The 23137-nt window shown below is 49.8% G+C and overlaps 1 long non-coding RNA gene across 1 annotated transcript in view; it reads left to right on the top strand.

The window, feature by feature from the left end:
• The first annotated feature begins 3339 nt into the window (after positions 1-3339).
• The window catches only part of LOC309653534, a 250798-nt gene continuing 231000 nt past the window's right edge, over positions 3340-23137 (top strand). The window contains exon 1 of the long non-coding RNA XR_014259243.1: positions 3340-3540. This is a non-coding gene — a long non-coding RNA (uncharacterized lncRNA). The remainder of the gene's footprint in view (positions 3541-23137) is intronic.

The following is a 23137-nucleotide window of genomic DNA, read 5'->3' as shown; positions in this document are numbered from 1 at the left end:
TGTCTTTTCATTAACAGTGTCTTTTGCAGAGCAGAAGTTTTTAATTTCAGTAAGTCCAATTCATCAGTTTTTTTTTGTTCACGGATCATGTTTTTGGTGTTGTATCTAAAAACTCACTGCTAAACCCAAGGTCGTCTAGATTTTCTCCTACATTATCTTCTAGGAGTTTTATGTTTTTGCTTTTGACTTTTAGGCCCATGATCAATTTTAAGTTAGTTTCCGTGAAAAGCCTTGAGGTCTGGGCTAGATTAATTTTTTTGTTTGTTTTGTCTATGGATGTCTGTTGTTCCAGCACCATTTGTTAAAAAGGATATTCTTTCTCCATTGAAATACCTTTGCTCTTTTGTCAAAAATTAGTTGACTATATTTGTGTGGGTTCCTGCTGCCTTTTTATTAAACATTTGGCTACTGTTTAGGGGGAATACTGATAGCATTTGTTGCGAGCGGATTCTTGTATTCCAGCCCCCTGCAGTCAGCAACCAAAAATACTTGTTTGGAATATAGATATTGTGCAGTGGATACCTGTGTAGATCGTTGCTGCTCACGGCCTCCAAATTAACCTTTATACTTTTGTCAGAACGCACTAGCTCCTTTCCTGCTCTACTTTAATGTGCTTTTTCTCCTCTTTTCTTACACCATTCGAAAAATCTGCAAAACAGATGAAATAAAATAGTCTAATTTAACACGTTCCTACCACCCGTCTAGCATTCAGAAGGTGGAATTTCTCGGTGTTATTAGGATAAATGTAGGGGGTCGCGTTTCCTGTCTGAGGTCTTACAGAGTCCCTGGGGGCTCCTAGGAGTCTGTGGTAAAAGTGCTCGACTCCTTACTTGCAAGAAGATCGTTGGGATTATTGGGACACGATCAAACAGGCAAGATGGATTCCAAGCTCCCTCGCATTGTTAGCTACGGAAGACCAGCTGTAAAAAAAGTGGTCACACCGGGTCCTAGTTTGGAAGCGAGGATTTCCACCACTTTCTCATACTTTAAATGATTGGCGTCTGCCAAGTAATCAAAACATACCAAGGAACCTTTTCATGGTGTTCAGTTCGGAATTTCCAAGCGGCTAAGGACAAGCACGGCTGGCAAGCCAGAGGGCCAGTTTGGCTGCGCGGCTACTCGAGAGTGTGCGGTAGCCGGGGGCCGTGTCCCAGTAAAGGCGAGAGCTGTAATGCTGTCAACTTGTTATTTACTTTCCAAATCTGAATGACTGAGCAAGGCGAAAGGAGAATCAATCAACCACAATGTGACCCTACAGGCGGAAAAAACGCAGCGCTCCCATCAGCAGGCGGTGGGGGAAGGGAAGCACGTGTAACCCGGGCAGGGTTGCATCAGGAGCTCGCTCGGGTTTTCTGTTGCCCCCCTGGTTTTTCGATTGCCTGTTAATACCTCAGCATCAGTCCTCACAAGCCCAGGGAGCCCGGGAGCAACGACGGGCAAGCTCAAGGGAAGGTCCCACCACGTCCTTTTGGGGGGCCTTGAATGGCAACTGATACAAAATAAGGCAAAATCTATTCTGCTGATTCACAATTATGGAGACTGTGTAAGTGTATCTTTTATTGATGTGCTCTAATAATAATGTGCAGCAACCGTCGTTTTACATCACTGACGTTTCACAGCAATATTTGGCAGCATAATTTTTAGTCTGCCTTTTTGATGGAGGACCAGCCCCTTAAACACTCACTTCGGGCCCCCTCTCTGCACAACCAGTACAGCAAATGGCCCGGTGTCCCAGCAAGGAGCAAGTGAGGTGCCAGTGTAAAACGCTGAGTGTGTACTGGGCTCTTGGGGCGAAGCTCCTTATACGCCAAAGGGAGGGGCAAACTTATTCTAAAATATTCGGCAAAGCAGACACCCAAGGTGCCGGCGGGTGGGTGCAGATGTTTGTTTAAGTGAACTCAGGCCTCGAGTGGGGGGCAGTTGTCGCCAAGCAGGAGGGGAGGCAGGAGCGCTGGGGCCTCGGGTTCACCAGAGCTGGGCCGAGCGAGCTGCGGCAACCTTAGCACTTGGCTGGGGCCCGAGGCCCGACGCCTCCGGGCGGGGGCGGGGGTGAGAAGGCCCGAGCGCCCGGCTTCTTCCCCCTGCCCCCGCCGGGAGCCTCCACCCCGCTGGGCCCGAGTTTCTTTCTCCCCACGCACTGCCGGCTCTTCACTGGAGGCATTTTGCAAAGGTTGAGGCTCCCCCCTGGGCCCCCACTTTTCCGGGGAGGGGAGGAGACCATTGGGGTGCCCTGCCGGCCGCCGATTTTGAGGGAGCGGCGTCCTCAGGCAGGTTGCAGGGGTTCTGCTAGGGCAGCTGGGCGGCTGCTTCTTGGAGGTGGGGGAGGGTAACAGAGCGGTGGCCCGGTTCCCCCCTCCCCTGGAAACCGCGGTGCTGGTGACCGGGCTCCTGTCCCCTCCTGGCTGGGTCCGGGCCTGGGACGGGGTGGGCACAGGCCTGCGTCTCCTTCCGCCCGCATGGAGGCCACGAGGAAGGGACGGGGTTCGGATACACTAGGGAGACCCGGGTTCCCTTCAGCCACCCCGGGCGCAGCGGGGAGAGCAGAGTCAGGGGTGAGGGACGGGGGAGGGTTGCAGGTTCCCCCGCCGTGGGGACGGGGCGGCTCAGGACGCGAGTCTTCCCTGGAGCCCTGGGGGAGGGGCTGTGTTGGGGGCGGACTCTCCCCCTCTTGGTTGTGGGGGAGGGCAGGCCTGGTGGCCTCACCCTCCGTGGGGGAGGGACCGGCTTGGGACGCGCCCCTCCCCCCCGGGCGTGTGGGTGGGGGGTGTGTCGGGGGGGGAGGACCCGGGCTCCCGTTCCCCGGCGGTGGGGGAGGGTGCGGGCTGGGGGCCGTGGGGGGAGGGGCCGGCCCGGCGGCGGAGGCGGCCTCCCTGGCAGTCCTCCCGGCCGGGGTCGGCGCGCTGGCGGCCGCTCCCCCCGGAGGTCACTGCCCGTGCGGGTCCCTCCTGCCGTCCCGCCCTCTGCCGCCGCCACCGCTCTCGCCCCAGCCCCCCCCATCCCCCCGCACTCTCTGCGCTCGGGAGCGAGGTGGCGCCAGCGCCGCCGCCCCGCCGCCGCCGCCGCCGCCGCCGCCGCCGCCCCGCCGCCGCCGCCGCCCCGCCGCCGCCGCCGCCGCCGCCGCCGCCCCGCCGCCGCCGCCGCCGCCGCCGCCGCCCCGCCGCCGCCGCCGCCGCCGCCGCCCCGCCGCCGCCGCCGCCCCCTCGGCCGCCATTCGGCCGCCATTCGGCCGCCATTCGGCCGCCATTCGGCCGCCATTCGGCCGCCATTCGGCCGCCATTCGGCCGCCATTCGGCCGCCATTCGGCCGCCATTCGGCCGCCATTCGGCCGCCATTCGGCCGCCATTCGGCATCCGAAACTTTCCAGCGCCCGCGCCTCTCGGGGACTCGGCTGCGGCGGGGCGGGGGCGGCCCGGGGGCGGCGCGCGGCTGCTCCGGGTGCCGGGCCCTCCTCGGCCGCGGCACGGCCCGGGCTCGGCGACGGCCGGCCGGAGGGAGGTTCGGGGCGGCGGCGCCGCCGCAAGTTGCGCTGCTCGCGGCGAGGTGAGTGCGCGGGGCTCGGCCGGCCGGCTGGCCGGGCGCGGGGTGGGGCGGGGGGGAACGCCAACTTGTCCCGCATGGGGGCCGGCGGTTCCCTCCCTCCGGGGTCAGGCCGGCGGCCTGGGGCGCCCGCACGCTCCGTCCGCCTCCGGGGCTTTGGAGGGGCAGGTCCCCAAGTGTCTCTCGGGCTTGGGCTGGGGTGCGGCGCGCTCCCTGCAGGCTGCACAATACCCCGTTTTGGCTGCTCCCCAAAGTGCCGGCGCGTTGGGGGCGGGCGGAGGCTGGGGGGCTCCTTTGTTTCGGGGCGGGGGAGGCGGCCGGCAAGTTTGGGGAAGCGCTCGATTTGTCCCCCGGTGCCCCTTTGTCTGCCCAACCCGGGGTTGGCTGGACGGACGTGCGCCGCCGCGGGATCCCCCGTGGGGGGAGGGGAGCCCCATTCATCCCCGGGCGCGGGCCGGCCAGCCCCGGGCCGGCTGGAAGCGCGGCGGCGCGGGCCCTGGGCGGCTCAGTTCTTGAGCCGCAGAAACCGTCAAGGAAGTCGGGAGCTCCCCAGCCCGGGCGAGGAGTGCGGGCTGGGGGCGACTTCGGCGGACGGGGGGCGTCCCTGGTCGGGCCGGGTCTGCGGAGAGCGGCCTGGGGAGGCTGCAGACCTGTTGCTCCCGGGCTGGGGGGAGGGGTGCCCCCAGATTCGCGTCCTGGGCGCTGCTCCCCAGGGGGACCTTGCCCACGGGGGCCGGTGTTCGGAACGGGGTGGGGCGCGCCTTCGGGGGTCGCCGGAGGTCGCCGGGTCCTTGACAGTTGGGGGCTGCCAGAGGCCCGCGGGCGCTGGGTTAGGGCCTGCCCTTCACGTGCGCTGTCCGTGCGCGGTGAGGCCCGCGCGGGGGCTCGTTCTTAGCACGGCCTCGCATTCTCCGAGCCCCTCGCTTTGGAAATTCCACAAAGTTAGAGTCGGAGGTGGGGTGTTTTTTTTTTTTTTCCTTCTTTCTTTTCTGTCGCTGATGTTGTAGAGCAGAACCCCAAAAGAAACAGAAACCCATGCCCTATTCCTTGTGCCACGGTTTCTGCTTTGCTTTGTCACATGTGGTTTGACCTGACTGCTGGATGTTTTTCTCTCCAGGCGCGCCGCCTGGGTCCCTGGGTTAACCTGAAAGGGGAGGGGCGGGACTCCAGCCTGGGAGGGGGAGGGGAGCGCCACTCCTCCGTCCTGAACGGTGGCCTCGGTGTAGGAAATTGCCCAGGACGATTTTATGAAAAGTTTACAACTAGTCATTCCTAGGAAAGACGCGATGGGTGGGAGGGGGGCGCGAATGTTGAGTATGGAACAGTTGAGACGTGAAGATGACTCTTTTATGTTTAGGGATGTTAATATCTCAAACGTACGGCAGATTTTCGTGGAAAACCCCCCAGCTGGATGATGAATCCAGGGATGAAAGTTGAAGTGCATCACTTGACCCACTTATTAAGATAGCCCCTTAAGGATATTCTAGACCTGAAGGGAACACACACCTGTGGGACGAAAATGGAGACTTCAGGTGTTGATTTGGTGTTGTGCACAGCAGGGTGTGTGTCATTGGATCTTCTGAGGTTGGCTCTTCTTGTGCTTCTGTCCAGGGCTTAAGTCACTCTGGGAATTGTCAACACCCCTCATTTAAATTTCACACCTTGACCCTTAAATCTCCCAAAGCTCACCCCTCCTGAAAGTTTGGGTGTTTAAATGAAGTGTGTGGTATCCTAGTTGGTCTCGAATCTCACCTTTAACCATGGGAGTGTCAGTTTTCTCATCTGTGTGATGGCATCATGAGTCTACCTGGGTGAGCTGTTAGGAGGGTTTCAGCGCTAGCCAGCAGAAAGAGGAATAGAGCCCGAGTCCAGCTCCATCAGGACACCTAACGCTTTGCTAGAAAAGCAGCCTTTGTCCCCGTTTGGCCTGAACTAGTGAAAGGGCCCACCCTGTTGTTCTGCTCTACCGTTGACCTTCAAGTCCTGTAACTTTTCTGAGTGTCGTTTTCTGTATGTAAAAATAAAAACGGGAACTGAAATCGTGGTGCTCATTGGGTAGTGCAAGGACAGAAAGAGGGAATGTACGTGTAATTTTTTTGAAAACTACAACGCTGCCTGTAAGTTTTAGTTGTTATGGTATTGTGCAGGTAGAGTAGTTTTCCTAATGTTACTCTAATGCCATGCAGTGAGGATTTTACAGGCACTTAATGCCCTGTGTGCAGCAATTATTTTCATTCTACTTCAGAGGACACTGACTTGTTAATATATGGTGGAGGGAGGATTGTTTGATTCCGAAAGCCCAGCTCTTAAGCTTGGTGTTATTTTGCCTTCCTGTGTATACATAGTGTGAATCTTCCCACTTGGAGACAAGCTCGTTAAATTACACACACACACACACACACACACACACACACACACACACACACACACACACACACACACACACACACACACACACACACACACCATTTCTCTTTCTCTCTCTCTCTCTCTCTTTCTCTCCCTCTCCCACACAGAAGAACCTACATTGAAATCTGTTTGTACACCTAGATGAATCTCAGCAGAAATCATGAAATGTCCACCGCAGTGGAAAGATTGTTTTCATCTGTAGCTTAATTATCTGGTGTGGCAGCCACTAGCCAACATGTGCATATTTAGATTCAAATAAACTAAGATTCAGTAACAATTCTGTTGTTACTAAAATAAACAATTCTGTTCTTTCAGTGCTCTACCCATAATTCACATACCCAATAGATGTGTGTAACTAGTGGCCGCCATATTGGGACAGCGCAGAACTTGCAGAATGTTCTATTGGAAGGCGATTCTCTATAGTTACTGCAAGTAAGGATTGATAAAGAAGGCAGTAAAGAGAGTTAGTTTACTTTTTGTGGGAGGAGGGGAGAGGCTGTAAGAGTTTGAAATAATTTACTGGTAGACTTTTAAAAAAAAAAAAGGTAGGCCCATTTCAGCTAGCAGGTGACCTAGGAAAGTGATTTCAGTGAGGTTGACAGCTGTGGTTTTTTAGATTGAGGTGGTTTGGATCACTTTTGAATTAGAAAACCAGAACTCCAAGCTGGAGTCTCTCACTGAGTATTTAACCTTGGACACGGCATTTAGTGTCTTTGTGCCTCAGTTTCCCCATGTGAAAAATGGCATAGCCAGTCCCCATGTTGCCTGCCTTTGAGTGTGTCGTGGCGAACATCTCTTGGGATGGTGGGGAGCCCAAGGTGTCACCGTCAGTGAAGCCCCTCGTAGGTGATTTAGAGGCCTTAGGTGATGTAGAGGCCTTATCTGATATGTTTAAAGCGGTGTTCGCCATGGGCTACCTACCCCTCCCCCCAAGTTTATGTCTTAAGTTTTAAGGTTTAATTTCTTGAGGGTCAAATCTTCTCTTATTAAAAGACTGATCAGGAATCCTTCCAACAAAGTGAGGCTTAACAATAGTCAAAGTATTTTTTAAAAGCGGCTGAGTGCTGGCCGTTTCCTGTATACTGGTCCCTGAGTCAGGATGTTATTTTTATTACTTAGTTGGTGTGTTCTTTGCATAGTCTTTTGTATTTTTTTATAGCAACGTATTAGAAATTTTATTTGTGGTTGGGGGGAAAAACCCAGTTTTGCATCTGTGAGAGAGGTGACTTCCCAGATCCCCCTCTGCCATTTGTCCTCACTCTTGCTTTCTCTCAGGACTGCTGTGACCTGTCAAGCTTTTGAGACACCTGGGATATCCATGATTCTCTTCCAGAGGCGGGCAATGGGTTCCTGCAGAGGGGAGCCAGGCCCACAAGAGCCATCTCATGTAGGTCCTGAGTGTCAGGAATTCAGACCCTTCATCAGTTACCTATTGGGAGGGAGGACCCCACACCCCAACCCTGAGGCTGCCCCCTCCTTGAGCTTTCCGCCAGGTGTCTGGGTCTTGGGCTCTGCACACGTGGTTATTGCCAGGCCTGACCCGGGCCAGAGGACAAGCACGATCACTCTGCCCTGTGAGGCGAGACTGTCCCAGGTGTGGTGTCCCCGGATACCTTGCATTTGTCTCCTTTTTCTCCCTTAAAAAGGAAGAGTACGTGACTTCCAATAAGTTGTTAATCTTTCACCACCCAAGACGTTTAAAAAATAGTTTCAATCAGGAAGCAAGACTAAAGTCATTTTGTAAACTTTTTTGTTTTTTAAGTTGGAAAGATAAACTTTTTTTTTTTTTTCCATACCTATTTTTAGCGTGAAGGAAGTAACTGGCCTCGTGAGTGGAGACTGGATGTGAGTTTCTCCCTCGGGTCTTGCCCTCCTTGGCCCTCCCTCCTGTCCATCCTTTCCATGGGGCTCGACCAACTGGATGGCCCCGGCCACGTGAGTAGAGCGAGACCCAGCAACCAAAATAAACGCTGGATGTGGGAAGGGACAAACAGTCAACATGTTTGTAGAGGGAAAGAGAGCCTGCTGTGAGAAAATGAGTTTAAAACCTCAGGGGAAAAACGCAGTCATTAAGGAATGTGCTCCCCGGGAACTTGACCATGGAGGTGGCCGCCTCCTGCAAAGCACTTCTGTGCATTATCGCCGTCGTCAAATATTTATTGAGAATCCACTGCCTGATTGAAGATTGCAGATGTGAACTGGAAGCCATTGAAAAGTTAAATTGGAGCAAATTTAAACTTGGAAACAGAGGAGAGAGTATTTTCTTCTGATGGAGGAAGTTGGGTACCGTTTCCATGGCTTTGGTTTGTTCTTGGTAGTTGGGAAGGAAGAGGTGGAGATGGAGCGTGTGACTCGCAGGTTCGAGAGAAAGGGACGTCGTAGGGACGAAGGTAGCGGAGATGGTGGCTTACTGGAACCGTGTTTTCAGCGTTGAGCTCTAGAAGCTTGTGGTCAGCCCATGGTTCTCAGGGCAGTTTTGTCCCCTACCGTCAAGCAGCTTTTGGCAATATCTGGAGACGTGTGGTTGTCACAAGTTGGGGGAGGGGGACGGTGATGCTCCTGGCATCCGGGGGGGCGGGGGGGGGGGGTCCGTGGATGCTGCGTAACATCCCACAGTGCACGGGACAGACCCACCCCAGAGAGCGACCCGGTGCTTAATGGCCGTGATGCCAGGGTGGAGACACCAGCCCTGAGTTCTGCTGTCAGCCGTGCAGTCCTGTCTTGAGCAAGGTCCACGGGCAGCTGGATGTCAAGATAGGTATCCGGCGCTGTGGTTCTCACGGCTCCGGCTCCCGTAGGCCGTTTTGGGATACATTAGGAAGTAAATGAGAAGGGAAAGGAGGAGGTGGGAAGTGGATGGCGGGAGCGGCGCAAGGCCAGGAGGTGTTGGGGGCGGGGGGGCGGCTGCGAGTCGCCTGAGCTCTGTCTCAACTCGAGTATTTTAGAGCCCCGATGCCAGCGCGCCTGCAGGGCTCCTTCCTGCTGGTTTTGCGGATGTCATTGCAGATTTAGCGGGTCTCACCTTTGGTCGGCTTCTTGGGACTTGGGTATTTATCAGGGGAACACCTGGTACCTGTCTGCTGTTTTCGGACCCTCTCTGTGCCCAGCGAGATGTCGGTTAACCTGGACTTGGGGTAACCTCCACCGCCGTGCTTGGGAGGGCGGGCGGACACATCAGTGTGGGAGGCGTTTGCGGCCTGCAGGACTCTGGATGCTGTTTCAGGCCCTGTCCTCTCCTGTGAGTAGTTGATTCGTGAACGGCTGGGGGCAGCTGGGTGCGGACCTGCAGTGGGGCCCTCTCCCACGAATGGGCACTGCTGGCGCCTGGAGTCTGGTCCTCCTGAGCCAGCCCGTGGCCCCGTGGCCTGTGACCCCCCCCCCGCCCAAGAGGAGCGCCAAGCCCAGCCTGGTTGGGGGCCCTGTGGGCTCCTGGTGGTCATGGGGTCGGGGACACTTGGTTTGCAGCCAGCTCACCATGCACTGACCGCCTCTGGGCACATGTTACCTTCTCTGGCCTTAGTTTTCTTCTTGAGAGAGAAAGAAAATAAAATCTGTTTCTCAGGCTTGTATTAACAGAAGGAGGATTATTATCATGCTTGGAGCCCAGTGTCCTTAGGTTTTCCTCTACTCTGAAGTTGGGAATTGGTGTGGAAATATCCAATAATGACAGTAATAATATATCTTTTTTAGTTACGGTGGTCTCCATCAATTGCTTGCTTGCTTTTCTTAAGTTAAATTTCAGGGCTGGCATACGCACACAAACACACACACGTGCTGTATTCAGACACATATGTATTCTCTGTATATTTCCTAAATTTACTATGTGATAAATGATGAATTTCAGCATGCTTAAATTTCTGTAACCACCACCATCATCAGGATACCAAACAACTAAATTCCGTCACCCCAAAGGTGTCCGTGGTGCTTTCCCTCCATACTCCCCGCTCTCTCAGCCCCTAACTCGGGGCACCTGCCGATCAGCTCTGCTCTCCTGGTCTTGGTAATCACATTTTAACTCAGGATGAAATGCCTAATAGTGAATCTCTCCACTCTTCGAGCACCTTCCTTGACTCATGAATTTTATACTGTGGCACACTTGGGCCCATGTGTTTTTCTCAGAATGATTTTGCACTGTGGATATTATCAAAAGCAAGGAAAAGCCAAAACTTAGAGCTTCTTAATACTTGTAAGAAATCATAGTGAAAAAATATCGGCTATCTTGTTGGAGCTGCCTATAGGATTTGCACATTTCCTATGCCAGTTGATCCTTGCTGCCAAATCAGTTGAGATGGGACATTTTTGGATGCACTTTCAGAGACTGTTTCTGGAGCAGTACTATGTAAAATGCATCAGTAGGTTAGACTCATGTCTTTAGTTTCAAAAACAGGACACACATTAAGAGGCGTGGTTTTCCCAGTGGGTTGATAACGTGACCAAAAAGTACACTAAAAATATCCAGTTGTGTTTGCATTAGTTTGTTGTAGAAATAAATTCCTACGTCTGTGTTTCTATGTGGTTGTTCACCTGAATTTTACCTTGGGTCGTAATTTCACTATTTGTGATCAAATAAGGAATATCATGTTTTCTAGAGAATCCTTTGCCTGGCGTTTTGGTCACTTGTGTCCTGCCTTGTGTTGCCTGTCTGCTTGTGTGAAGTTGTTGAACCTGTGTGTGTCCTCACGTGTAGAGTGAAAGGCTTGATGAGCTGATCTTGAGGCCTCTCCTACCCCGTGTTTGCGGATTGTAATGTGGAAAAGGCACACGTTAAATGTTGCGTAGGCTCTTTTTTTTTTTTTTTTTTTTTTTTAACACTTTTGTAGGTTAAGGATTATGGTGGTTTTATATTAACTAGCAATTTGAGTAAACTATGTTCCATGCTTTAACTAACATTTTACCCATGATTGAAGTAAACAATATTCAACTTAACATTGCTAAGTTAGTTGCATGTTTTACTGTAAAAAAAGACCCCAGCAATTCAGAAGACACTTTGGGCTGTGGGGTGCCTCTGAATAACTCTTACGAGTGTTGTAGTTTCCCAGTTTCAGGAGACCCTGTAAAATAAGCACAAACAATGCTCACGGCAAAATTCATAGTGTTTATTCTTGAAGAGAGTGTCTCTGCCTTGAATTCCTGTCATTTTTTCCTATCGTGGTGGATGGAGCTTGAATACTGTAAAGAAAACATGAGAGTTTTTCTCTGCTTACTTCCCTTGAGCCTGGAACCCAGAATATGACCCGAGATAGCCAGCCCGGAGCACTTTCCTTTCTGGAACACTTAACACCAACCCCCAGGGAGAATACAGAGGCAGGAGGAGGTGAGGACTCTCCCCGCCCCTCCCCCCCCCCCCCCCCCCCCACCGCCCCACCGGCGTGATGATCACCTTCTCTCTCTTCAAGATGTTGAAGACTTTCCTCATGTCTACCGCAACCTGGACACCCAGCCTCATCCATGTTGGAGCAAGGCTAGAGGGACACTGTCCGCTTCTTGGGAGAGCTTGGCTCATACTATTATAGACTTGCCCGTTGTCATTGGGCTTTAGAGTTTGTGTGAACATCCGGTATCGAATTTGCAAACACTTCTGCTTGTTTAAACTTTCCAATAGATGGAAATTTGGGCAAAAGAAGCTTACTGTATGTGATGCCATTTTATTTCTTAAATCAGTAATAACAAATACTTTAATATGGTAAGACCACGTAAGTCATGATTGGGAACTGGAGAAAATTCTGTGTAACTGAGCAGTGCTTTTTGTTTCTAGTGCGTTGGGGTGATTTTTAGCCTTAGCTGGGTCAGCTCTACCCGTCGAGGTACCCTTCTTATCTTGACATCCGTTTGAAGATGAGAAATGAGAAAGTGGAGTTGGAGGGATGTTACCCCGTTCATATGATGCAGACATCTGTAGCACCGGTATGCAGACATAATTCTCAGCACCTATAAAGTTCCAGGTGGTTGCCGAGTTTTAGGCTGTATTTAGAAAAGCAGTTGAGCAGAGAACTGATGTCTCTACCATTTGATTCATTTGGGAGACAGAATAAACTTGGGTCCTTGCCTTAGGTTCTTTTCCCAGCAGAATCTTATCAGGCATTCTAATCCCTTGAAACTTGAATGCCAACTCTGTGTTGGTAAAGACTCAAGTATTCACAGTGATCAACGTAAAAACAAGGGTTGCCAGTCCCTGACAGTCACAGGTCAGTCTTGGGAGACGCGCTTTGGTTTAACTCCTAATTTGATTATGAAAAAATATCACATTAGGTTTGTATTTCTAAGATGCACGATGATTCTGTGCCAGTTTCAACAATTTCCAGAGATCTGTAGCGTAATTCTTCAAAAAGCCTTGCCAGGAGAAACAGCGTTGGAGGGGCACCCAGCTCAGAAGTTGGTGAAAATAAGAAGTAATGATCTCATGTGTCCAGTGCATGACAGAAACTGTTGTAGACCAGATGAGAACAAGGGGAGAGGCCTGTGGAAATTAGACTTGCCTGATAAATTTCATGGGCCTCCTAGTACATTTCCTTGACACCAATAGTCTCCATGTTTAGTTGGGGTAGAGGGTGACAGAAATGCCTTGTCTCAGGTTTTAATTCACAAAGTGGGCTCCCAAGTGGACTGCATATCCTCTGGCAGTGACAATGGGATTTACTGGAGTGCAGGAAGAAACTTAAGTTCTCTGTTTATGTATTTTTATTTAATAGTTACAAAATGTCTATTTGTGGTCTATGAAAAATGCATATAATGTTTGTTGTGTGTTATCTCTAGTTAATAGGTTACATGAGTTGGAGTTAATGCTTAAAAGGTTTTCACTGAGAGGGATATGCAATGAAAAAGCATCTAGAGATCACTGATGGGGTCCCCAGAGGTGACGAGGGGCTGATATTGAAGTCCCTGAATAAAGTGGGACACAGATGTATTCCCCTGCCACGATGTGTGTGTGTGTGTGTGTGTATACACACACATGTGTTGTGACTGAGATCTGCCAGCTTAAAGATTGGACATCCCTCCAGAGGCATAGCTATTAATGATGTGATTTGGGGAAGAAAGAACAACGTTGACAGGGTACTGGGCACGTTTTGGATCTACAGGATTGTGCGTGTTTTTAAAGCTGAAAAAATATTTGTGTTTCAGAACCAGATGACAATATCCCAGTTGCAGGTGCACGAGGAAACTTTGGAACAATGCTGTGCTTTTTAAGCATTTCATGACGCCGCAGTGTTTTCATAATCACTTAATTCTGTTTATAAATCAGCTGCTTTCATTGACGGATGCCCTCAGGGCTCCCCAAAACCAGACTTTTTGTCGAATACGTGATTCAAACTTTAAAAGATGTGAGAGAGCGCTGGAACTGGGTTGTGATAAAAGTCTCTGGGTGCCTTCAGTCTGGCTGTTTATTTGTTGTTGTTTTTTTCCAGAAATACATTTCATCCATCATGGTTGTCATTAAATCTTTTATTTTTTTACTTTTTGCATTTCACATTAGAGGCTTTTTAAAAGAGAAAACTGTCATTTTGGTTGATGCTGTATTACTGGTGTTACAGAGAGTAAATAAATACAAAAGTTACATTCACAACCCAGACCACATTGTGGGCTGTGGAGGTGAGACATAGGACTCACCTCCAAACTTCAGGTCTTTGGCTGAGGTCGTTTGCTGAGAATGGCTGAAGCTTTGGTTTTCATGACACTAAATGTCGACCGCAAGTAGTTCCAGGTTTCCACAGCAGCGTTTTTGTTTGTTTAATTTGAAATGATTGATACGTTAGCTTCGGTTTTGGTGTTTGTGCCTATTTTTCCCTTTGTGGATACTGAGTTTGCAGCGTAGCTTTGTATGTAAAGGGAAGCAGAGACCTGCACTGTGCATGCAGACGCCTGCAGCTAGCGATGCTCTTGTTCTCCATACCGTCCGGGCACCAGGAGCACACCTCATTTCACTCTCGTCAGGATCCACGTGGACATTCATTTGTCCTTTGGTAGAATAATATATTTATCTCCTACTTAAAAAAAAAAAAGATTGCTTCTCTTTACAGTAATAATTCAGAAGGCACCTACTGTGAAGAGGGGAGAAGCAGGAAGTAGAAATTTTTTTTTTTGTCTGTACCACGTGGCCTGCGGGATCTTAGTTCCCCCACCAGGGGTCGAACCCAGGCCCTCGGCAGTGAAAGCACGGAGTTCCAACCACTGGACGGCCAGGGAATTCCCAGGAAGTAGAATTTTTTGACATCTCCATTATGCACCTTTGTCTCTGCTCTCCAGAGATCAGGACATTTAAGCTCCTGTAACAAATTTAGTTTTAATGAAAGTCTTGGGGAATGTCCTTTATCTGCCCCGTGCCTGCCCATCTAAGAGGAGGGAGAAATTACACAAAGTATTTTGCTTTTAGCCGGTTTCCTTGAGCCTTGTCCAAGTCCTGACTTCTTATTGCCAGCAGGTCAGCTAGACACTGGTCAATCGCTTCAGCTCTGGACAGGAATCTTTTTCTGTCTTTGTTGTTGTTAATTTTCTAATAATTATTCATTTGATTATTTGCCAGCCAAATTACCCTAAATAATATTCAGAGATGTATCTGAGAATAGCCCCATCCTGAGACTGTTCGCAGAAGTGGGCACAAAATTTGATTTTATTTCCTAAATGCATACCTCAGGTACTCATGAAGTGCAGAGATCTGTGTATACTCTCTGGGAATTAGAGGCACAGGTGTACAGAGCAGGAACGTAGGGGAATAGTAGCACCAAATGGTTGAGTCAACGGGACATGAACTCTCCAAGTATGCTAACCTTTGAGGGAAGATCTAAAAACAAATGAGTTTGTGGCTTTGTGAATTACCATTCACGTAATTTCTGTCAAGGAAGGCAGTTACTTGTTCTTGGGAAGCTTGGGTTATTAAAATTAGCTATCTTCATTTTCCCACAAAAATAAAAATCAATTGTAGTTCAGATAATTGTATGTGGGGCTTTACAACTGGAAATTTGAAGTTAGCAAAATTACACACCCCTGGTTAATTACATGAGTATACTCAAACTAAATATAGGATAAGATTAGCTCATGGAAATAGTTCCTTTTTCTCTCAGTAGGTACAGCTCCTGTTCGCCCAATAGTTATTAATTCCATTATGTAATTTTTTGATCATCCTGTGTTTCCAGAAAAGTTAACTGAATAAAACCAGAGACTGTGTGTTTTCACTATTTCCCAATTCATATTTAAACATGAAATGGTGCACAGAGTAAGCTGTCCTTTGTGAATTTTAATTTTCTCAGCTCCTGGCACAATAGAGGGGTAAGCTGGGGTCCCATTTTTCTGCGTGGCTTTTGCTTTAAGGGAAGTTTGGGTTTGGTTCATACTTTGCTATCTAAGAGTATGTTCAACCTTCTTGAATTACCTGTCGTGTTTGCTTTTCCATTGAATGTTCTATATTTAGACAAGAAATGTATTTTTCTGTATGGGTTTCTGATGGCCCAGATGTTCATCAGAGTAGAATTTCTCTCTCTCCACACTGCTGCCATTGGGCAGTTTGGTTGTTCTATAGTTCCTAGTATTGAGTTGGACACACTGTAGATTCAGGTTGGGCTGTCATTCCTTTTGCAAACTATGTGATACTTTGTTTTATTTGGGTTTGCCATAGATGTTTGCTCGGCCTTGGGATGGCTGTAGATGGCCACTTGCGGTGATTAATTTCACGAAGATCTCTAAATCCCGTTTAAGGTCTAGTTGATTTTCAGGAACAGTGTTACTGAGGTATAAATTACATACCATAAAAAGCACCCGTTTCAAGTGTGCAGTTTCAGTGATTTTTAGTCAGTTTACCGAGTGGTGCGGTCATCGGTCATCATCCAGGTTTCAAACATTTTCATTCCCCAATAAGATCACTCACGTCTTCGGGAATGTCACGTCATCCATTCCTGCTCCCCCTGCCAGCCCCAGGCAGCCACTAATCTCCTTTCTGTCTCTGTAGATTTCCCTTTGCTCAGAACCCGATGGTGAGAGGTGATTTAGTGAACCTTCCCCGCCCCCTGTCCAGGAGAGGGATACGTGGGGAGAGTGCAGGACAGGACGGGACGAGGAGCCTTGGTTTCCTCCCTGTAAAATCAGGATAGTGATGGGTTGGTTGCAAGCTCTCAAGGTGGAGCCATGCGGGAAGTAAGTCGCTCTGTAAAAAGACAAAAACGTTTACGTTTAGGGACTTCCCTGGCAGTTCAGTAGTTAAGACTCTGCGCTTCCACTGCAGGGGGCACAGGTTTGATCCCTGGTCGGTGAACTAAGATCCCGCATGCCCTTGCGGCAGGCACGGCCAAAAAAAAGAGAGAAACGTTTACTTGTAGTCAGCAAACTGTGAATCTAGAGGAGTTCCTCGTATATTTAGGGTCGTGTTAATCGTGAAGAATCGTGCATAAAGGGCTGCATTGGACACGTGAGGAGTCTGGAAAAGGAACTGCGTTTACAGTGATGGGCTCAGTCCCTGGAGAACCCAGGACACAGCCATAGGGCAGTCAACCCTCCATGCCCCTGCTGCCTCCTTCTTGAAATCGCGTCCTGTTTCTTTCATGACATTGGATGTTAGACTTTGACGGAAGTTCCATCTTGGTCGGGAAATACCTTAGCTCAGTGGTCCTCCACCAAGGGCAGTTTTGCTCCCAAGGGACGCTGGACGATGCCTGGGGGCCTTTCTGGTTGTTACCAGTGGGGAAGGGGTGTCACTGGCATCTAGTGGATAGAGGTCAGGGCCGCTGCCCAGCATCCTGTAACGCAGGGGATGAGGCCCCAAGGCCCACAAAGAATTACTCAGCCCAAGAGGTCCTTAGTGCCGAGGTCAAGTACCCTGCCTTAGAAGCTTGAATCTCGTGGTTAAAGACTTAGTAAAGTTGAAGGACTATATCCCCCATCAGACTTACAAAAGAAGTTCAGAAATCTTTCAGTCCTCATGCATTCCAGGGAAATATGGATCTTTTTCTAAAGGAAAGGACAAGCAAGGTTTTGGGAGCTAACTTTAGAGAGAAAAGAAATTCCTTTAGAAGTATTCATTTACAGATAAACAGCGAAATTACACGAGACGTCTGGGGCCACCCCTTGGCTTTGATCTGGAAATCACACTTCATCCTTATTATCTCTTCCCCAAGAACTGAGAAAGGAGGGCGAAAGATCCTAAGCCTGAGTAAAGACTACACGTGATGAATGTGCTGGAAGGGAGTGCCTGCTGTGAGCCCAGCCTTTCAGTGCTCTGCTTACGGCCCACGGCCCTCCCTCCCTCCCTCCGGGGTTTTGGTTTCTCTCGGTTTCTATAGGGTTTTCAGTTGCTTCCTGGAGTGCGCAGGGTGTCATAATAGCCAGGCCTCCACCCCTTGTTTTCTTCGTCTGGTCAACCTTTGAGCCCCCTGAGAAGTTCAGGGCCCCCTGCCTGGGCCCCAGCCCGCTTACCTGCGTGCGTCCCCTTCTCTGTCCTGCATCTCCCAGCAGGAGCTGCCCCGCACCCCTGCGGCGCGTGTTTCTACCCTGGGGGCCTCTCCCTGCCTGCACCCCGGCAGCCGGCCTTGCTTTGGGGGCTTCCAAAATGCAAGGCTTTTCCTCTGGACAGATTCTGGTTTTTGTTTCTTCTTCCTGTTCTGAGCTCGTTCCTGTTTCTCAGGTGACACCTGAGAACATGCTGGTTTCCCTGAGTTCCCGCACTGTGGGGTTGTAGCGTCCAGCCCCTCTGGCAGAACAACCGATATTAACAGTCCGCAGTGCGATGTGGGAGAGTCTGTTTCTGGCACGTTCAGCTGTGCACGTACAGCTGTGTGGTCTTGCGTGTTTATCTATACGGGCTCATATCACACTGGTTTTGCTTCACCTGCTTGCTTGCGTTTTTTACCGCTTTGTTAAGGTGCCATTGAAGTACAGTAAACCAGGCGTGTGTAAGGTGTGCACGTTCGTCAGTTTTCGCCTATGTTTGCTGTCTTGATTGTGGTGCTGGCTTCTCGGACACGTGCATATCACGATAACACGTATTTTCGTGGCTTCCAAATTTCCCTGTGCCTTTCTGTAATCTCTCTCTGCTTCCCTCCGCCTCCGGGCAACCATTGATGGCTTTCTATTACTAGATAGGTTAGTTTGCATATCCTAGCATTTTATATCAGTGAAATCACACAATATGTACTCATTATTTTGCCTGGCTTCTTTCACTCAGCATGGTGATTTTCGGCTTTATCCATGTTGTGGCCTGTGCCACTAATTCATCCCTTTTTGTAACTGGGTAGGATTCCATCAGGTATGGACGCACGGCCGTTGATCCATTCACCCGTTGTTGGACATCTGGCTTGTTTCCATTTTGGGGGTGGTTATGAATAGTGCTGCTCTAAATATTTTTGTGACCTTACCAGTGGTTCTCAAACTTCATTGTGTACCAGCACCCTGTGGAGGGCTTGTGAAAACGCAGGTTGCCAGGCCCCATCCCCAGGATTTCTGAGTCAGTAAGTCTGGGTGGGGCCCGAGACGCTGCATGTCCAGCAAGTTCCCCACTGATGCTGGCGCTCCTGGTCTGAGGCCCACGCGTGCCTTAGAGGAGGTCTCTGTAGACTCTGATCGTTAGGTGTTCCAAATATTTCTCTCCTAGGCGGTTCCTTGTCTCATAATGTTGCTTATGGTCTCAGTCACCAAGCTTCGCTTTTTTTTTTTTTAAAGGAATTCCTTTTTATTTATTTATTTTGGGCTGTGTTGGGTCTTCGTTTCTGTGCAAGGGCTTTCTCTAGTTGCGGCAAGCGGGGGCCGCTCTTCATCGCGGAGCACAGGCTCCAGATGCGCAGGCTCCGTAGTTGTGGCTCACGGGTCTAGTTGCTCCGCGGCATGTGGGATCTTCCCAGACCAGGGCTCAGGGCTCGAACCCGTGTCCCCTGCATTGGCAGGCAGATTCTCAACCACTGCGCCACCAGGGAAGCCCCAAGCTTTGCATTTTTGTTTGCTTGAATATGTCAGTCTTTCCTCTTGGCTTCCTTATGATGTCAAGAGGCTAATACCAAGAATAACTCGGGATGTGTGGGTCGGCGTGCTGATGAACGCCAAACGCCAGCCGTGATACCCCCGCCAACTCTTGTGGGATCTAACTTGTGCCCTGTCTGCGGTTGCTGGGGTCACCTTCTGAGGAAATGGTCCAAGCCCAGGTGGGGCGGCATTGGACCCAGGCCCTGCGCCAGGGGCTCCGCATGCTGCTGTGTCCACTGGAATCTTAAGGCTGCTCACCCGCCTTTCCTCTCACAGGGGAACTATATCCATCCTTTCTCCATCCCATCCCCTCCCATCTGAAACAGCCAGTCCCAAACCAATAAACGTATTTTACTTTCAGTTTGCTTTTCAGGGGTCTAATCTGAATCGGCTAACTTGGAGCAGCCAGAAGTTATCAGTAGACGTTTGCTGCCGTAGCCAATATATTTGTTACAGTTATTTTTTTTATTTTGGAGAGAGAGAATACTTTCATTGTAGAGAGTTGCTTTAACTTACGGAGAACGGTTACTTTTGCAAAATCATCTTCCTGCATTTCGTCATGAACCCCAGTTGTCCCACTTTGCTCGTGAGCCCGTTCCATAAACCACTTCTGGTCACAGTTTGCTACTGACCTCTGCTCAGGCGTTTCAGAATCTTTACTGTGGAGTGGGTTGGTGCGCAGGATTCCAGGCTTGTTAAGTAAACTAAAACCTCCTTGGGATGGTTAAATTTTTTAAAGTTTGCAGTGACTTGTAATCATTGGCTAATATCCTAGTGGTTGTTTCTTCTTCCTCTTCCTCTCTCTTCTTCTTCTATTTTTTAATATGACAGCTTTATTGAGATATAACTTACATACCATGTAACTCACTCATTCAAAGTGTATAACTCAGTACTTTCCTGGTATTTTTACAGAGTTGTGCAGTCATCACCACTGTCTAATTCTATAGCATTTTTATCACCCTGAAAGAAACCCCTTATCCATTAAGCCATCACTTCCCAAATCCCCTCTCCACCCAGCCCCTGGCAACCACTGATCTGCTTTCTGTCCCTGTGGATTTGCCTATTCTGGACATTTTTTATAAGTGGAATCACACAATATGTACCCTTTGCTGTCTAGCTTTTTTCCCTTAGCATCAGGTCTTTGAGGTTTGTCCATGTTGTAGTGTGTGTTATTCCAGTTTCTTCGTAAACATTTTGTGGAATCTCTGGGTCATCAAGGAGGGCTTGGGGCCTGGGGTGGGGAATCAGGTGGAAGAATGTTAGGGCTGGGTAAACCCGGGGCACGGGCTGCTCCTTTCAGATTACGTTGAAATGGAAAATGGTTCATAGGTGGAGCAATGTTTATAAAACCATTTCCAGTTCAGCTTCCCGTTGGGCGTAAACTGTATCTGCTTTCTCCTTCTCTTTAGTTGTTCCATCTCTTCCCCTAAAGATCAACATAGAAAACCGTTTTGGTCAATGAAAGCTGTACCTGCTGACCCCTCTTTTGTGCTGCCTTTTTGGATGGGGTTTTATTTTATTTTATTTTTTAAATTTATTTTTGTCTGTGTTGGGTCTGTGTTGCTATGTGCAGGCTTCCTCTAGTTGTGGCGAGCGGGGGCTACTCTTCGTTGCGGTGCACGGGCTTCTCATTGCGGTGGCTTCTCTTGTTGTGGAGCATGGGCTCTAGGCCCGCGGGCTTCAGTAGTTGCAGCACGCAGGCTCAATAGTTGTGGCACGCGGCCTCCAGGGCATGTGGGCTTCAGTAGTGGTGGCACGTGGGCTCAGTAGTGGTGGCACGTGGGCTCAGTAGTTGTGGCTCGTGAGCTCTAGAGCGCAGGCTCAGTAGTTGTGGCGCACAGGCTTAGCTGCTCCGCGGCATGTGGGATCTTCCCGGACCAGGGCTCGAGCCCGTCTCCTCTGCATTGACAGGCGGATTCTTAACCACTGTGCCACCAGGGAAGTCCCTGGATGGGATTTTAGAGTGTTCTTTCTTGGTGTGAGACATAGGAAGCCTGTAGTTCTCAAGGGGATGGTGTGAAGTTGCTCTGGGGTCATAGGGTTCCAACCAGCTAGACTTTGGCTGCTTTCTGGGGCCTCCCTGAAGCCACAATGCTGGCTTAGACTGAAACAGAGTCGTAGAGTTGTTTACTTTTCTGAATTTATAAACCTTCTGCCTGTGTAGAGCCATAAATTATCGTTCCAGGGTCAAGTGGGAGAATATGGAGGCTGATTTTTCTCCAGCTATCCATAGGCACGACTTTCTGGGGTGTCTGTGCCTCGAACCAAGAGCTTATTGGTAAGGCTGAAGGTCATGTGTGTTTTCTCCATTGATCTTATAATTGACTGTGTTAGTTTCCTGTCACTCTTGGGACAGATGACCCCAAACTTCCTGACTTGAACAACTCCACTTTATTATCTTATAGTTCCAGAGGTTACAAGTCTGAGATGGGTCTCACTGTGTCAGTGGGGCCGCCTTCTTTTCCAGAGGCTTTCGGGAGAAGCCACTCCTTGCCTCTTCCTGCTTCTAGAGGCCTCCTGCATTCCCTGGCTCATGGCCCCTTCTTCCATCTTCAAAGCCAGCAGTGCGGCATTTCTCTGATCATTCCTCTTTGGTCACATCTCCCTCTGACCACAGCCTGGAGAGATTGCCCACTTTTTAGGGCTCACGTGATTACATTGGGCCCCCCCATATCCAAGATAATCTCCCCGCCTCAAGATCCTTAACTTCATCGCATCTGCAGAGTCCTCTTTGCCGTGCACGGTAACATTGTCACAGGGCCCAGGGATTAGGGCATGGGACTTTCTGGGGGCCATTATTCTCTGGCTCCATTGACAGTCTTCAAGGAGACTTATTTCCTTTGTATTCTGTCTCTTAATTTGTTCCTCTGAACCCTGCAAGGTTTGTATATTTATTAAATATTTGCTGTTCGTCTCCTGAGTGATTCAGAAGTCATGGAGCTGTTTGGTTGGCATGCCTGCCTTTCACTGAGGTGCAGCCACTGGCTGAGTCTTGATTTAACTCTGAGCACACCCGGTTGTTTTCTTTCGTGGAAGGACCCGGGATTTTTGGTGCCGATCGAACACATTTGTACGTCTAGACCCTCTCTTCTTCCCAAGAACTCCATACTTGGTGGGTGGCCCTGCCACTGTCAGTTTGAGGGTCTCTCGGGGACTCTGACAGAACTATTCCCTGGAGTTAGTGTCTCAGAGTCTGAGTCAGCTGTGGGAAAGACCACCATGATGTGAGAAGAGTGGGGCTTGGCCCCCAGGACTTCAAAGATACCATGTGTGCCTTTATGGGGACTGAATTGGTGGGTTTGTGGCTCCATAAAAGAGTGGAGGAAGACAGGTGGGGGTAGGGACAGAAAAGTCATAATAATATCCACTTGTTAATCAGCATTTTGGTTCAGAGATATTTGGGGAGTGTATTAGTCAGCTTTCTGCTTTGCTGATGATGCGTAACAAACAGCACCCCCGCATACAAAGGCTTACAGAAACAAGCACTTATTTCTTTACAGAATTTTTTAAAATTGAGGTAACGTTGGCTTATAACATGTAAGTTTTACGTGTACAATACTGTATTTTGACATCTCTGTACACTAGAGCGTGCTTACCACCGAAAGTTTAGTTTCCATCAAAAATATGGAATGCTTCATGAATTTTTGTGTTACCCTTGTACAGGAGCCATGTTAATTTCTGTATCTTTCCAGTTCTAATATAAGTGCTGCTGAAAAGAGCACCAAGCACTTATTTCTTGTTTACTGGTCAGTGGGTGGTGAGGTGTGGCTCTTCTGGGCTCAGCTGGGTGGGATCAGGGAGGCCTGGTCAGGCTCTGGGCTGGGTTTAGGACTGAGCTCCTAATTTCCTCCTTCTGAGGCTAGTAGGCTCTTGGGTCATGTACTTCTGCCTCTCCTATCTGGCATAAGAAGAAGCCAAGCTACATCACGCAGTCCCGTTTAAAACCTCTGCCTGTCCCCCCAACTGATGCTCGTTGACCAGAGCAAGTGACGTGGCCAGATCCCACATCCATGGGCTGGGGAGGGCTGTTCTAGTCGGGAGGTCAAGCAGAGTCACACAGCAAAGGGGGCAAAATGCACGTGTGTTAAGGGGCAAGAGGGAAGAAGTGGGATTGTGATACCTTCTGTCCTGTTGGTGTGTGGGAAGGAAGATGACCCCAGTGGATGAGACTGAGCCACCCAGTTGTATCCAGGAAAGTAGCCCCGTAGGCGGATGTTGGAAGCAGCAGGTGCTTGTGAAATATGTAGCTTCCTTG

This window comes from Balaenoptera physalus (genome assembly GCF_965194825.1).
Source record: "Balaenoptera physalus genome assembly, contig: HAP1_SCAFFOLD_559, whole genome shotgun sequence".
In the NCBI taxonomy this organism is placed as follows: domain Eukaryota; kingdom Metazoa; phylum Chordata; class Mammalia; order Artiodactyla; family Balaenopteridae; genus Balaenoptera; species Balaenoptera physalus.
The sequence above is the reverse complement of the archived record's forward strand: the minus strand, read 5'-3'. Positions and strand labels throughout refer to the sequence as shown.